This window comes from Amblyomma mixtum, chromosome 1 (genome assembly GCF_055824585.1).
Source record: "Amblyomma mixtum isolate Tamu chromosome 1, ASM5582458v1, whole genome shotgun sequence".
Classification (NCBI taxonomy): domain Eukaryota; kingdom Metazoa; phylum Arthropoda; class Arachnida; order Ixodida; family Ixodidae; genus Amblyomma; species Amblyomma mixtum.
In genome coordinates, this window is record NC_143012.1 from 172,759,658 (window position 1) to 172,773,785 (window position 14,128).

The following is a 14,128-nucleotide window of genomic DNA, read 5'->3' on the forward strand; positions in this document are numbered from 1 at the left end:
CCAGTTCCGGGGGCAAGAACTGCGCTTGTTTCGAACTCCTCACGTCGCCCATGTCATCCCGCTAATGTAATCGTAGTGTTCGTGGACGGCGTCGAGGTTATCGCCCTCGTCGACACGGGCGCTGCAGTAGCCGTCATAAGTGAAGCTCTCTGCCGTCGACTCTGCAAAGTGACTGCACCGCTTTCTGACTTTTGCTTCGCACCGCGTCATCACAGCGCATCCATCCCTCCGCCATATGTACGGCCCGTGTCCTAATTCAACATGTTTTGTACACCGTTGGGTTTATTTTGCTGCCGCACTGCTCACACGAGATAATCCAGGGATGTGACTTCCTTTCGACTCATCTTGCCGTTATTGACTGCACCCAAGCAGAAATTGCCTTTTCTGCGCTCTGTGAACCCCCTTTTTCCACCTACCTACCCAGTCTGTGAAACCCCTAGTCATGACTGATACCGACGTTCCTACATTTTCTGCTGCACTCATACCCCTCTCTCTCCTGTGCAGGCGCCACTCATTCAACTGTTTTCTTCACGCCTTCCGCAGCCGCTTCCCGCGATCCCTGCCTCCTGTTTTCCTTTGCTGTTCTCGCCACCCACCATGGACAAAGTGCACTTTACGTTTCGAACTCATTTTGTGCCCGTCAGAAGTGCTCCGAGGTGAATGCCTCGGGCGTATCCAAGAACTTGATTCCAGCCTTCCCTACCCTAATCTTGATACTACCGCTTCCTTTGATGTAAATGGGCTCAGCTCTTGTGAGGTTGAGACCGATCCGCCACCCTCCGACGTCTTTGCCATTGGCGCTGACCTTCCACCCGCGCTACGTGATCAACTACTCGCCCTCCTCCAGCGCTTCAGTTTTTCCTTCGATCTTCCTCAGACTGCCTTGGGCCGCATGCCTATAATAGCGCCCCTATCGCGTCTCGGCTTCTCAGCGCCGCGTCATTTATGCTAACGGGGACTACATGCTCCGTCGGGTTGTCATACAGCCCTTCCATAGTCCCTGGGCGTCTCCGGTTCTGTTTGCAATTAGGAGGATGATTCCATCAGGTTCTGTGTTGCGTATCGCCGGTTCAACAACAACACGTGCAAGGACGTCTATCCTCTGCCACGCATCAATGCCGCCCTGGACTGCCTGCAGGGAGCTGAGTATTTCTCCTGACTGTATTTGAGGTCAGGCTACTGCATATGCCGATGGCTGACGCTGATCGCTCAAAAACTGCCCTCATAACACCTGACGGCTTATAAGAGTTCAGCGTAATGCCGTTTGGTCTATTCAACGCGCCGGCAACTTTCGAACCCCGTATGGACACTATTCATAGTGGACATAGTGGGAGAGTTGCCTTCGCTATCTCGATGGCATCGTTGTTCTTTACTGCGGGCTTTCCTTCTCACCTCCTCCGACTGTAGCGCATCTTCACTTGTCTGAAAAAGTGCCGCTTTGCTGCCCGACAACTCACCAGTTTAGGACACGTGGTCTCTAAAAACGGTACTCTTCCAGACATCGTGCAGTTGCCGAATTTCCGAAGCAAACCTCACTGAAGCAGCTCTGTAGTTTCGTTGGCCTCTGCTCGTACCTTCCACGCTTCATCTTTAATTTCACCCCCATCATCGCCCTTCTGACCCAGCTACTCGCAGGCATCTCCAACCCCTCCGCTTGGACGCCTGCTTGCGATAATGCCTTCGACACCTTGCGCCGCCTTTTGGTTTCGCCTCCTGTTCCTGCGCCAATTTGACCCGAATGCGCCTACTGAGATCCACACTGACGCCAGCGGTGTTGGATTGGGTGCCATTCTCACCCACCGCAAACCTGGCTTCCGTGAGCATGTGGTTGCCTTCGCCAGTCAGACGTTGAAGAAAGCGGGGGCCAACTATTCTGTTACAGAACGAGAATGTTTGGCCATTATTTAGGCCATTGGAAAATATCGTCCGTATGTGTACGGTTGCCCGTTCTGTATAGTGACAGACCACCTTGCCCTGTGCTGGCTCACCTCTCTCAAAGACCAGTCAGGCCACCTAGCTCGCTGGGCTCTGCGATTGCAGGAGTATGACATTCATGTCATTTACCGCTCTGGCCTCAAGCATAATGACACGGACGCTCTTTCCCGGTCGCCGCTACCCTAGTGCTTCATCGTCTGCCCCTTACCTCACTTGAAAAAAAAAGTGGATAAGTACACAAGGTTACAAATCTGGAGTAGACGCACGCTTGTTATCGAAGTTGCAGAATTGTGTCTCACAGGGCCACCGAAGGCTGACTGATACACATGTTAGCGTTTTTTCGTAATGAAAAATGTTTCCATCATCTGCCAAATCACGTGGCGCTGATAATGGAACAGGGTTGTGACGCTCAAAAAATGTGATGGGAATTTGCATTTTTCACAGTTTACTGCAAGACAGTCAATAGAGTTACGGCCTCGTGAATTCGCGTGCTCAAACAGCCACACGATCACGCACAGGTCAGATTTACCAATGTCTGCATTACCGTATTGCGATTTAACTCTGTAAATTACCTCCTTTCCACATTGAACGAAAGGCGACACGTGCTTTTCTGTGCAGGTCACCCAATTCCCATCACCACCGGCCGTTTATTAATGAGAAAGCATTTGTAGACTGTCGGCGGGATCGTGCCATGAAAACGTGTCCGCAGCAGTTGCGACGTTCTCAAAAGAGATAGCATAAAACGAGCGGTTGTTGTCGAATTACGACCATGTGAGGATGCTGTGCATGTATGTAGACAGGGTGATTAGTTGTTTAATTAGAGCCAAAAATGTCTAAAAACGCTGAAATAGCGCGGTCGTCGATATAGTGAGCGAACGGGAAAACATTCATGGACGGTAAAATTACTCAAATATAGGCAAAGAAGTGAAATTAGTTTGAAATTAATTCAAATACATTCGATGAGTGATAATTATTCCAACAAAAGTGTTCATTGACATAGAATAATTAGTTTATTATCAGCAAACAACCATTGGACGTTTGTATAGGCTCGAAGGGGATATCGTAAGTGTACGGGAAAGCAACCACGGCGCCAAATTTGAAATACCAAAATGGCTGATTGAGATAAAAGAAGCTACAATCACAGTAAATAAATCCATCTTTAATTAAAGCATCAGATAGTTACGCTAATTCAGTTGTTAAATTAGCAAAAAAAAAGGAAATCATAAAGACATGTCTTTATGATTTTTAGGCAAAGAGTGCCGAGGAGGCGTCAATGCTCTATTCTGTCCCGAGCAATCCACCCTTTTTGCGGCAAAATATCACTTGCGACCAATACTGTTCTCCCTGCTCTTTTCAGAAAACCTCAGGAAGTACTAGCAAAACAATTCGACAAAAAACAAACACACACGCGTCGTTCCAACAAACCAGCGTCGTCCTGTGTCCCTCTCTGTGCCTGCGTCCTCTACCGCCGGTTTTTTCTTTAGTAGTGTGCACCAACTGGGCCAGCTCTCTACCCTACGGAAACGCACAAGCCTGCACCACTTCCCCCAGCCGTGCCTCAAAATACACAGGCCATAGCAGGAGTTTGGCGTCTGAATGAATGAATGAATGAATGAATGAATGAATGAATGAATGAATGAATGAATGAATGAATGAATGAATGAATGAATGAATGAATGAATGAATGAATGAATGAATGAATGAATGAATGAATGAATGAATGAATGAATGAAAAACTTTATTATACAAGGGTTCTTTCTCGCAGCGTAGGTGGAGCCCTCAGTCCAGGGCCCCAGCGGCCTTTGCAGTCTTGCGAGCCCTGTCGATCAGCTTGAGCTGCTCTTCTGGCTTCGAGCTGGACAGCACAGCCTCCCAGTGCTCCGGTGTTGGTGTGTTATTTATCGGAGCTGCCTGCATTTTTGACAGGTCCATGTAACGTGGTAAAGCGTTGGGTGATCACCGCATAGCGGGCATTTGTTGTCATATGCGGAAGGATAGATTTTTTTGAGTAAACTCAGACTGGGGTATATATTAGTCTGCAGTTGTCTCCAGGCAACCGACTGCTCTCTACTAAGGTCTTGGTGTGGAGGAGGGTAGGTCCTCCGGAGGGCTCGTTGGTGTTCTAAGATGGCTCCATACCGTCTAGTGACTGCATCCAGTTCCCTTTCGGTGCGCGCCTCCCGGTTGGCATATGCTCGGGCGTTGGCGTCCGCACATTGGTTCCCTTTAAGAGCCCCATGGCCTGGTGTCCACGTGATGGAGCATCTCGTAAAGGTGATTGTCCTCGCCTCGAGTATGTGATTGGCTGCAGTGGGTATCCGTCTACTGCTGTATCTCCTGCACGCCTCTTGCGAGTCTATAATGATGTGTGCACGGGGCTCGTCACTCTGCTGGGTGATGGCGAGTGCAACTGCTGCTTCCTCAACCTCGAGGATATTGTTGATTTTTATAGGAGCGCAGTTTCATTCTTTTCATTTCATTTATTTATACTGTCGGCCCAGATCACGGGCTATAACAGGAGTGGATAATGAGGTATAAAAAATAGCAAAAACACAAACATTGAAACGGGCACAAAAATTCGGTACATAAAGCGTTCATCACTTATACAAAAAATAAAACACTGGCGTATAATTCATGTAGACAATAAATTATCATGCAGCTTATCTAAAAATTTCTTAAGTGATTGTGAGGTGACAACAGAGTTGGGTAGCATATTCCATTCCATAAGGGTTCTTGGGTAAAAACTAAATTTAAAGCAATCATTCCGGACTGTGGGCATTGTTATGTACAAGCTGTGACGATGGCGTGATATGTCTTCCGTTTTAATTTCAAAGTACTTTGAATGGTTTATTTTCAAGCTGCGGTTAATAATCTGAAAAAGAAACTTGAGCCTGTCACATTTGGTTCTAAAATCGAGCGCTTCCAAATCAGCACGTTTACAGAAAGATGTTGGGGAATCAGAATGTCGGTACCTATTAAATATAAACCTAGCACCGAGACGATGAATTCTTTCCAGCTTAGAGCAGTTGAATGCAGTGTGGGGGTCCCAAACAATTTTTCCATATTCGAGAATGGGCCTTATCAAGCTCTTAAAAACCAGACATTTGATTGAAGGGGTTGCACTATGCATATTTCGTCTGAGGCTCCATAGTGGTTTTGAGGCCTTGGAACATGTGTTATCTATGTGTGAATTCCAACGTAAGTCAGAAGTAAGTGTTAATCCAAGATATTTGTATTTATTGACCCTGGTTATTATTCTATCATTGATACTATAACTATAATCTGAGATAGTATTCTTTCTTGTATTGGTCATAAAAACTGTTTTATTTGTATGTAATACCATCTGCCACCTTTTGCACCATTCGTTGATTTTTTGCAAATTTAGATTTAGTTCAACATGATCTTCCAGAGTACCAATTTGTCTATAAATGATGCAGTCGTCTGCATACAATCGGACCGGTACACTGAGTTCGTTAGGCAAGTCATTGATGAAAATCAAAAACCGGAGCGGGCCCAGGACGCTGCCCTGCGGAACGCCGGAGTCTACTGGACTAATGCTGGATTTATGAGCATGAACTTGAACATACTGTGCTCGACAGGAAAGATAGGACATAAACCACTTAGTTATCGTTTCATTTTTAAATATACATCTGATTTTAAGTAACAGTTTAGGGTGCGACTTTATCAAACGCTTTTGCGAAATCTAAAAATACTATGTCTGTTTGCATGCGGGAATTAATTGACAAGCAGAGGTCGTGTACAGTTTCAGTGAGTTGTGTGTTTGTGGAAAGTCCCTTGCGAAAGCCATGCTGATTAGCAAATAACAAATTATTACAGTCAAGGTAAGTTAATAAATGTTTGTAGATGATATGTTCAAGTATCTTAGAGCAAGCACAAATGAGGGAAATATGTCTGTAATTCTCAACGTTCGAAGTAGGACCACTTTTAAGCACAGGCACTATTTTCGCATTTTTCCAAGCAATGGGAACACAACCACTGTCGACAGACGACTGAAAAATTTTAGCAAGAAATTTGGAGGTCCACTCTGCATATCTATATAAAAATTCATTCGGGATTCCATCTGGGCCTGGACTCTTTTTGTTGTCTATATTCAAGAGCAAATTCAGGATCCCTTCCTCACTGATCTCTACATCCGATTCGGAGGACTATCCGCAGGCTGAACACACGGCGATTCGCCATCATCACGTGTGAAAACAGATGTAAAAAATGAATTAAATCTCTCAGCTAACTCTACGCTCCCTTCATCATTTGCCTGCTTATTTTTACCTGAGCGATTTACATACCTCCAAAACTTGCTAGGTGCCTCGGTTAGAAACCTAGTAAGAGTCTGACTGTAGAATTTGTCTTTACTTTGTTTGAGGAGGCGTTTTAATTCTTGGCTCATTAGATGTATGGAGTTTTTCAGTACAGGACTTAGGTGGTCTGAGCATCTTTTACGCTTACGTTTTATCTGTCTTTTTTTGTGAATGATCTCACTATTAATCCAAGGATTCCTTGTTCTTAGTGTTTTCATGGTTTTAGGAATAAGCATATTGATTCTATACGCTATCAAGTTTGCAAAGAACTCCCACAACTCATCGGTTCCAGCTCCGTCTTCATCGAAGCTCATGAATTCCTTAAACGAGTTTTCGAGGTAGTCTAATACTCCGACATCGTCAGCAGCAGCAAAATTCAAAACAACTCTTCTACAAGGTTTATGGGATATCAGGAATCATATTGAGGGACACAACCACCATCTTATGGTGAGACAAACCTTCTTCCGCATCACAACTCTGCAAAAACTCTTGTAAACCGGATGACAAGAAGACAAGATCCAGTACTTGTGCTCTGGTCAGCAATCTGGTTCAAATCGTAGGAATATGCGAGTTCAACTAGCTGTTCACTGGTAGCTACATCAACATTGCCAGGAGAAAGAGACAACCAATCAATTTTTAGGCACATTGAAATCACCAAGTAACAAGATATTGTCACCATAGTGAATTTTGGAGTCCAATAGTATTTTCAAGGCAACAAGCACATCAGTAGTTGAGTTTGGAGCTCGGTAGAAAGCCCCCACTAAGACACTGCGAGAATTCAGCCTGATTTTGACCCATGCAGTTTCTAAATCTCCAAACCCTTCCATGACAGAAAAGGCTATGTTGCTCTTTATCATTATCGCAACGCTACCACCTCTCCTTTCACGGTCTTTTCTTACTATGGAGTATTTATTTATTTTTTTATTTAAAGGTACTGTCAATCCACTGGGGATTTTAACAGGAAGGGCGCTGGAACAAGGCACATCAAAGTATAAACTACAACAACGTCATGAATAATGGACACAAAGAGTGAACAAGAAGGATTGAAGGGCAATATAAACGACTACAGTGTCGCACTTAATTAAGGTTCAATACATAAAAGCCACGGGTACAGCAATAGGATCGTCGGATTGTACAGTTAGTTCAAGACAAGATAACATAATCAACACATGGGATATTTATGACAGAAACGAACAAGCACTGGTAAGAAAAATAGCAAGGCAAAAAAAGGAAGTTGTCAACAAAGGGTCAGAATTCAAGTGTGTTTACGAGTGAAGATAATTTTCTACTGACTGAGTGAAGATATCTAGTGATGTGCTGCGGGTAATGGAGTGGTCAAGGGTGTTCCATTCTCTTATTGTAAGTGGAAAAAAGGTGTATTTCAGGCAGTCAGTACGACATGTGTGCTCTTTTAATGTTTCTGAATGTCTGTGACGTGTAGGTCTTGTCTCTGGGGCCATAAGGTACCTAGTTTTATCAAGGTTAAGCTGATTATGGAGTAACTGGTAAAGTATTTTTAGTCGTGCAAGTTTAGCTCTATTTTCCAGAGTGAGAATGCCGGCTGTCTTGAGTAGTTCGGTGGGTGAGTCAGTAGGCCTGTAGTTATTAAACACAAATCTTACTGCCTTTCTTTGGATAGCTTCTAATTTTCCTATGAGATATTTAGTATGCGGAAACCATGCAACGTTCGCATATTCGAGTACCGATCGTACGAAAGCGTTGTATGCAATTAGTTTTGTTGGAGGAGGAGCTTGTTTAAGATGCCTTTTGAGGAACAGGAGTCTTTTAACGGCAGCTGATGTGACATAGGTGATATGTGAATCCCATCTGAGGTCGTGGGATATTATTATACCGAGGTATTTATAGCTGGTAACTCGAGTGAGGGGGGACTTGTTGACAACGTAAGTGTAGGACGACTGATGTTTTTTCTCGTTATTGTGAGGAGAGCGGACTAATTAATGTTAAGGGCCACCTGCCAGCCTTTACACCACCTAGATACGGCTTCTGCAGCGAGGTTTAGTGCCATGTAGTCATCTGGTGTGTTAATTTCGCGGTAAATTATACAGTCATCTGCAAAGAGTTTAATATTAACATTGACATATGAGGGCAGATCGTTGATAAAGATTAAGAATAACACTGGAGCTAAGACGCAACCCTGAGGTACTCCTGATGTTACACGTTCTAATGAGGAAGGCTGGTGGTTAATCACAACGTATTGGGAGCGACCAGAGAGGTAGTCCCCAATCCAGTTAACAATGGGGCTGTTACCAAGTGTGCATTCCAATTTTTTGATTATTTTTTTGTGTGAAACGCGGTCGAATGCTTTATAAAAGTCGAAAAAAATCATATCTACCTGTTCTTGGTTGTCCATGCTCAAAGACAGATCATGTACTAGTTCCAGGAGCTGAGTCACTGTTGATAAGCCACTTCTAAAACCATGCTGGAAGGGGGATAGAATGCGTTCTTGTTCAAGGAATGTGGTTATATGCTTAGCAATGATGTGCTCAAGAAGTTTACATATTGTGCAGGTTAACGATATGGGTCTGAAGTTAGAGGGTTCGTTCTTGTTTCCAGATTTGTGAACAGGGATAACCTTGGCGATTTTCCATTTTTTTCGGTAGAGTGCAAGTCGATAATGATTTGTTAAATAGTAAGTATAAGTACTTAGCGATCCATTCGGCATATCGTTTGAGGAATATGTTAGGTATGTTGTCAGGGCCAGGTGCTTTTTTTTGTGTCTAAGTTAAGTAAAAGATTCAACACACCTCTTTCGCTTATACTTGTCGGTGTCAAAGGTGTTCTATATACAGTACTTAAAGGGGGATAACACCATCATCAACAGTAAAAACGGATTTGAAGTAATTATTCATAGAATTAGCATAATATATATCTTGTTCTTGGGAATTAGGGTTCTTACTTCCTTTATTAGGCTTTAGAAAATTCCAAAATTTTAAGGGAGAGCTTTTTAGAAAATTGGGCAGTGTTTTCGAGAAATAAGTGGTTTTTGCTGACTTAATCTTTCATTTTAAGTCAGTAATAGCCTCGGCAAGGCGACCATTGTTTCGAGGTTTGCTTTTTGTCATCAAAGATTTTCTCAGCCGTTTTACTTTGCGTTTGGCATGAATCACATCGCGTGTTATCCAAGGGTTATGTTTCCTAGTTCTTTTTTTTTAGTTGGTACGTAGTTACGGATGCAGAAGAATACGGTATCTTTGAACATGGACCATAAAGATTCAATATGTGTGGAGGGCTTCTCATACATTTCTTCAAATGCCGAGAATTCATCAATGAGGTGATCGATTATGTCAGAATATTCAGCATTATTGTAGTCGAGGTATGTAATTTTCGAACTTGGAGTAGCATCTTTGTCACATGTAGGGATAGCGCTTAGAACTAGCTTGTGGTCGGATATGCCATCAATGATTTCGAGTTCTGCTGTGTGTACTGAAAAGTGATCACTTAAAAATATAAGGTCAAGTATATTAGACGTTGTTCCCTGTACACGTGTAGGTTCTCTTACTATTTGGTAAAGATTGAACTGGAGCATGATATCTAAAACGACTTCAGAGCTAGGGGAATTAAACTGCAAAGTTTGCCATTCTATATCTGGAAGATTAAAGTCTCCTAGTAAGATAAGTCTTGAACCTAGCGTGTGACGCTGCATATAGTTATACAATGAAGTCATAGCGGAATGGTCAAATGAAGGGCTACGATAAGCACACCCCACTGTCATAAAGTGCGAGCCAAGCTTCACTCTGCATCCTGAACTTCTGGCAGAATAGAGAAGGGAATGTGCTTTTTTATTAGAATAGCCACTCCTCCGCCACGTGTTGGCCTGTCCTTGCGAATAATTACGTAATTCGGAGGTGTAATCTCGGTGTCCAGGATATCAGCCGTTAACCAAGTTTCTGTTATAGCCACGAAGTCTGGCTCGATACCAAGAAGTAACGCTTCGAGTGAATCAGATTTGTTCAGGATGCTCCGGGCATTAACGTTTGCAAAACTTATCTGCTAGGATGTTGCGGCCGTCGAGGGCGTAATGCGGGTCCCTCGCCTTGTTTCTCTTGCATGTTTTTTGGCTTTCAATGATGTCAGTTTCAAGTTGGCCTTGGTCGTCTAGCATGTTTTTTAGGCTGTCAGTATTGTCAGTTACAAGTTCCATGTGTACTGGACAACCTTTCGTGTTATCCCAGCGATATAATTGCCCATTTAGGCGTAGTTAGTACTACTTTAATCACACCTTGTCTCCCTCTTCCTTATTCTCTCTTGCCCAGTTCCACAACTTTTTTCTTATTTCCCTCACACGTACCGAGAAGTCCTCGCCTATCGAGTAATTTGAACCCTTCAACTTACGACAACTTCTTAACACATTTACTTTGTCGCGGTAGTCCAGTAGTTTAAGTATTATCGGCCTGGTTTTATCTTTCACTGGCCGACCTAACCTGTGTACCCTTTCAATGGCAACTGGATCAATTTTAAGAATTTTCTTCACAATTTTTTCATTCATTAGCTTATCGAGTGATTCGGTATTAAGCATGAAATGCTTTTAGCCCCCGTTGTCGGCAGTGTGGTGACGTCACGCCGAGACCGAGATCCACTCATCCGGGCATTGAAATCCACTCATCCGGGCACTGAAATCCACTCATCCGGGCACTGAAATCGAGTCATCCGGGCACTGAAATCGAGTCATCCGGGCACTGAAATCGAGTCATCCGGGCACTGAAATCGAGTCATCCGGGCACTGAAATCGAGTCATCCGGGCACTGAATTCCAGTCATCCGGGCTCTGAAACGAGAACATCCGGGCACCGTACGAGACTTAACGAGATTTAACGAGACTCTCTAAGCCCTCCTACGCGACCGGCATGCAAGCAACGGTTGGTCTCCAAACGAGTCACAAAAAATAACTGCTGCCAGTGCCTTCTCAATGTTTATCAAGATATCAGTCGCGCTGTGCGTTTGATAATGCACGGAATTATAATTTCCGATTTCTAATAACGCGTGCAAAAAGCACATAAATGCCACGTTACACTTCGTTGACATACGTGATCTCTTAGGGGCTTCGCGCATCGAAGCAAAGCCGCGCAGGCGCACAGGGGCCCGGGGGAGAAGCGCTGCGTTCAAAGGGCAAGGCATCGCGCCGAACGGGTGGTGGCGTTCCTCCCTTCCATTACGGTGCGGTTCGGGTGTCCACCGAGATGGCAGAGAATTACTGCGCCATTTCCTTTCCTCAAAAAACCTTGCGTTCAAATGGCAAGGCATCGCGCTGAACGGGTGGTGGCGTTCCTCCATTCCTGTACGGTGCGGTTCGGGTGTCCACCGAGATGACATTAGGCCCGTAAACATTTCATGCTTACTGTACTCTCGTTTACGGGAGAGGCAGAGATTTTTTTCTTCAGGGTTTTCTTGGACACCCTATACTATCAAATTCGAGCGTCTAGAACGATTTTCTAGGTCCTCCAGTCTTGATTCGAGGAAAGTGACTACCTTCTGCAGGTTAGTAACTTCGTTAACACACTCTGATAATTTGCTGTCCAGAGCAGCTAGTCGTTCCAACTTCGCGTCGATGGAAGCTAAGCGCCCATCCTTAATTTCCCTGATATCTTCTGAAATCTGTTGCAGTTGGCGTACGAGTTGGTCATTATCGGGTCCGGGGTTCGTCTCAACGTCACCAGACAGCAGCAACACTTACATAGCAAGACAGGCTAAATCATATGCAAGCGTACAGAGCAGGCCAGGGCACGGCAGCACAACCAAACACAGGTCGTCCGAACGAAAGCATTTTCCGTAACGTAGTAGCCGGGGGGTGTAACTTCACAGTCTCCGATACCTTTGTGTAGCCAAGTCTCAGTGATTATTATAATATCAGGATCATGTTCAAGACATATACTTTCTATCGCATCTACTTTGTTAATCATGCTTCTGGCGTTCACATTTATAATCTTGAAGCAATCAGGTTTATGATCGTTCAGTCACTCATTGCTAGAATTATCCCGGCATTTAAACCGCTGCTTGGCTTCGTCGTCCCAAGCGTAGAGGGTATTATTAACTGTTAACTTATCAAAAATTAACTTTGCTTTCGCACCGTTCTTTAGTTCATTCGCACATGAGTTCCAGAGATTTTTCCTTATTTCAAAAATTCCCTTAGAAAAATCCTCACTCACACTATACGCAGTGCCCTTCAGGTTGAAACAATTACTGAAGATTCTCATCTTGTCCCTAAAGTGTGTAAATTTAACAATGATCGGACGGTCACTACCTTCTTTCATCTTTCCAAGCCGGTGAATGCGTTCAATAGAGCCAACCTTTGTTTAAGTTTCGCTTCAAAAATATCCTCATTCACTTTTTTCAATAGGACCTCTGCGCTCTCTCACTCCTCTTCTTTCACACCTCTTATGATTAGATTATTGCGTCGCGGGCGATTCTCTAATTCATCAAGTTTTCGGGAAACAGTTGTCATTTCTATGCCAGATCTTTAGCAAATGTCTCTAGTTTAGAAAACCTGTCTCTAGCCTCATCGAAGTTTATTAGCTTTTGTTCAATAGTAGACAGCCTGGATTGCACGTCAAGAATGCGTGCCTCTGAAGGCGTTTGATTTTCCTGAATTTCCTTCAATTTGTTGACGATTTCAGTTTGAGTTTCCATCACTTGCTTAATAATTTCCGCCGTCTGAGGACCAGGATTTTCCTCTACAGCACCTGATAGCTTCAGCAACAGGCCTACCATTGACATACAATCATTCAAGCAAACTATCAATGTTCGTGGACACGGCAACACGATCAGAAAAAGGTAATTGCTACGGAAGGCATATTTTCGTTCACCAACCTGCACAAACAGTGGTACATCAGCCGACATTTTCACGACGATGCTGCCGCGTCCACTACCGAAGGAATTCCCAGACGTTCCTTTCATAGGCAACAGCTAAGCTTGAGAGTGGGATGACGTCACTGTGATCGATGAAGGTGCACAGATGGTAGAATCCACGTGAAGCCACCCCAGCATATCGGAGTTCGTAAAGAATACGCCTCCCGCACCGGATGGGCGAAAAGCATCAGTAGATACCAGGCGACTATCGAAGCCCGTGTCAGCGTACGATGCATTTCCCAAGACGATGGAAATGAATCCGCTAACAACCTGCACAAACAGTGGTACATCAGCCGACATTGTCACGACGATGTTGCCGCGTCCCTGAGCTGATGATCCAGCACGCTGGCTACCGAGCCGTATCGGTGTCTGTATGTGCTTGCGTCAACGTATATTACGTCTTTTGCTCCGCGAAACTTCTTTCGTGGAATTCGGATCTTGCCTTTCTTCTCGCCTTATGTATATCCTGATGCATAGTTTTTGGAATCGGACTGATATCAATGATTCTCCTAATTTCATTTAGAACGCTCGCTGTGCTATTGATTTCTTTCAAAGCGTCCCTCATGCCCAGCAACCGCAGCGTGTTTCTGCCTGTTTCGGACAGCATCAGTCTTGTTTTCTACGCGAGAACGTGGGCCTCGATATGTTCTTGTACTGTGTTGTTTATGCCCAGTTTAAGGAATTTCTCCGTCGAAGAGTTGACCGGCAGTCCGAGAGCGCATTTGTATGCTTTTCTAAGAATTGCCTCTAACTGCTCCTTTTCTTGCTCGAGCGGTATTTGGTAGGAGACGCCGTATAAGATCCTAATGACCACGAGGGCCTTTACTAGCCTACATGTGTGTTCCTCCTTCCTACCTCTTCTTCTGTTAGAAATTCTTGCAATCATCCTGGTGATCTGTGATGTGGTATTTGCTAGCTGTATGATCGTGTGATCAATACGACGGTTGCTTTGGATCCACATGCCGAGGATCCTAACTTTCGATACTTCCAGAACCTTCGTTTCCCCTATGTAGA

General features: G+C 44.3%; 1 long non-coding RNA gene and 1 pseudogene across 1 annotated transcript in view; one reads left to right on the forward strand and one right to left on the reverse strand.

Annotated features, from left to right (window-relative positions):
* LOC149369826 (uncharacterized) overlaps positions 1-14,128 on the forward strand; it is a 79,258-nt gene that overhangs the window by 41,580 nt on the left and 23,550 nt on the right. The window lies entirely within an intron of this gene.
* On the reverse strand, positions 12,223-13,414 carry LOC149369827 (uncharacterized; annotated as a pseudogene).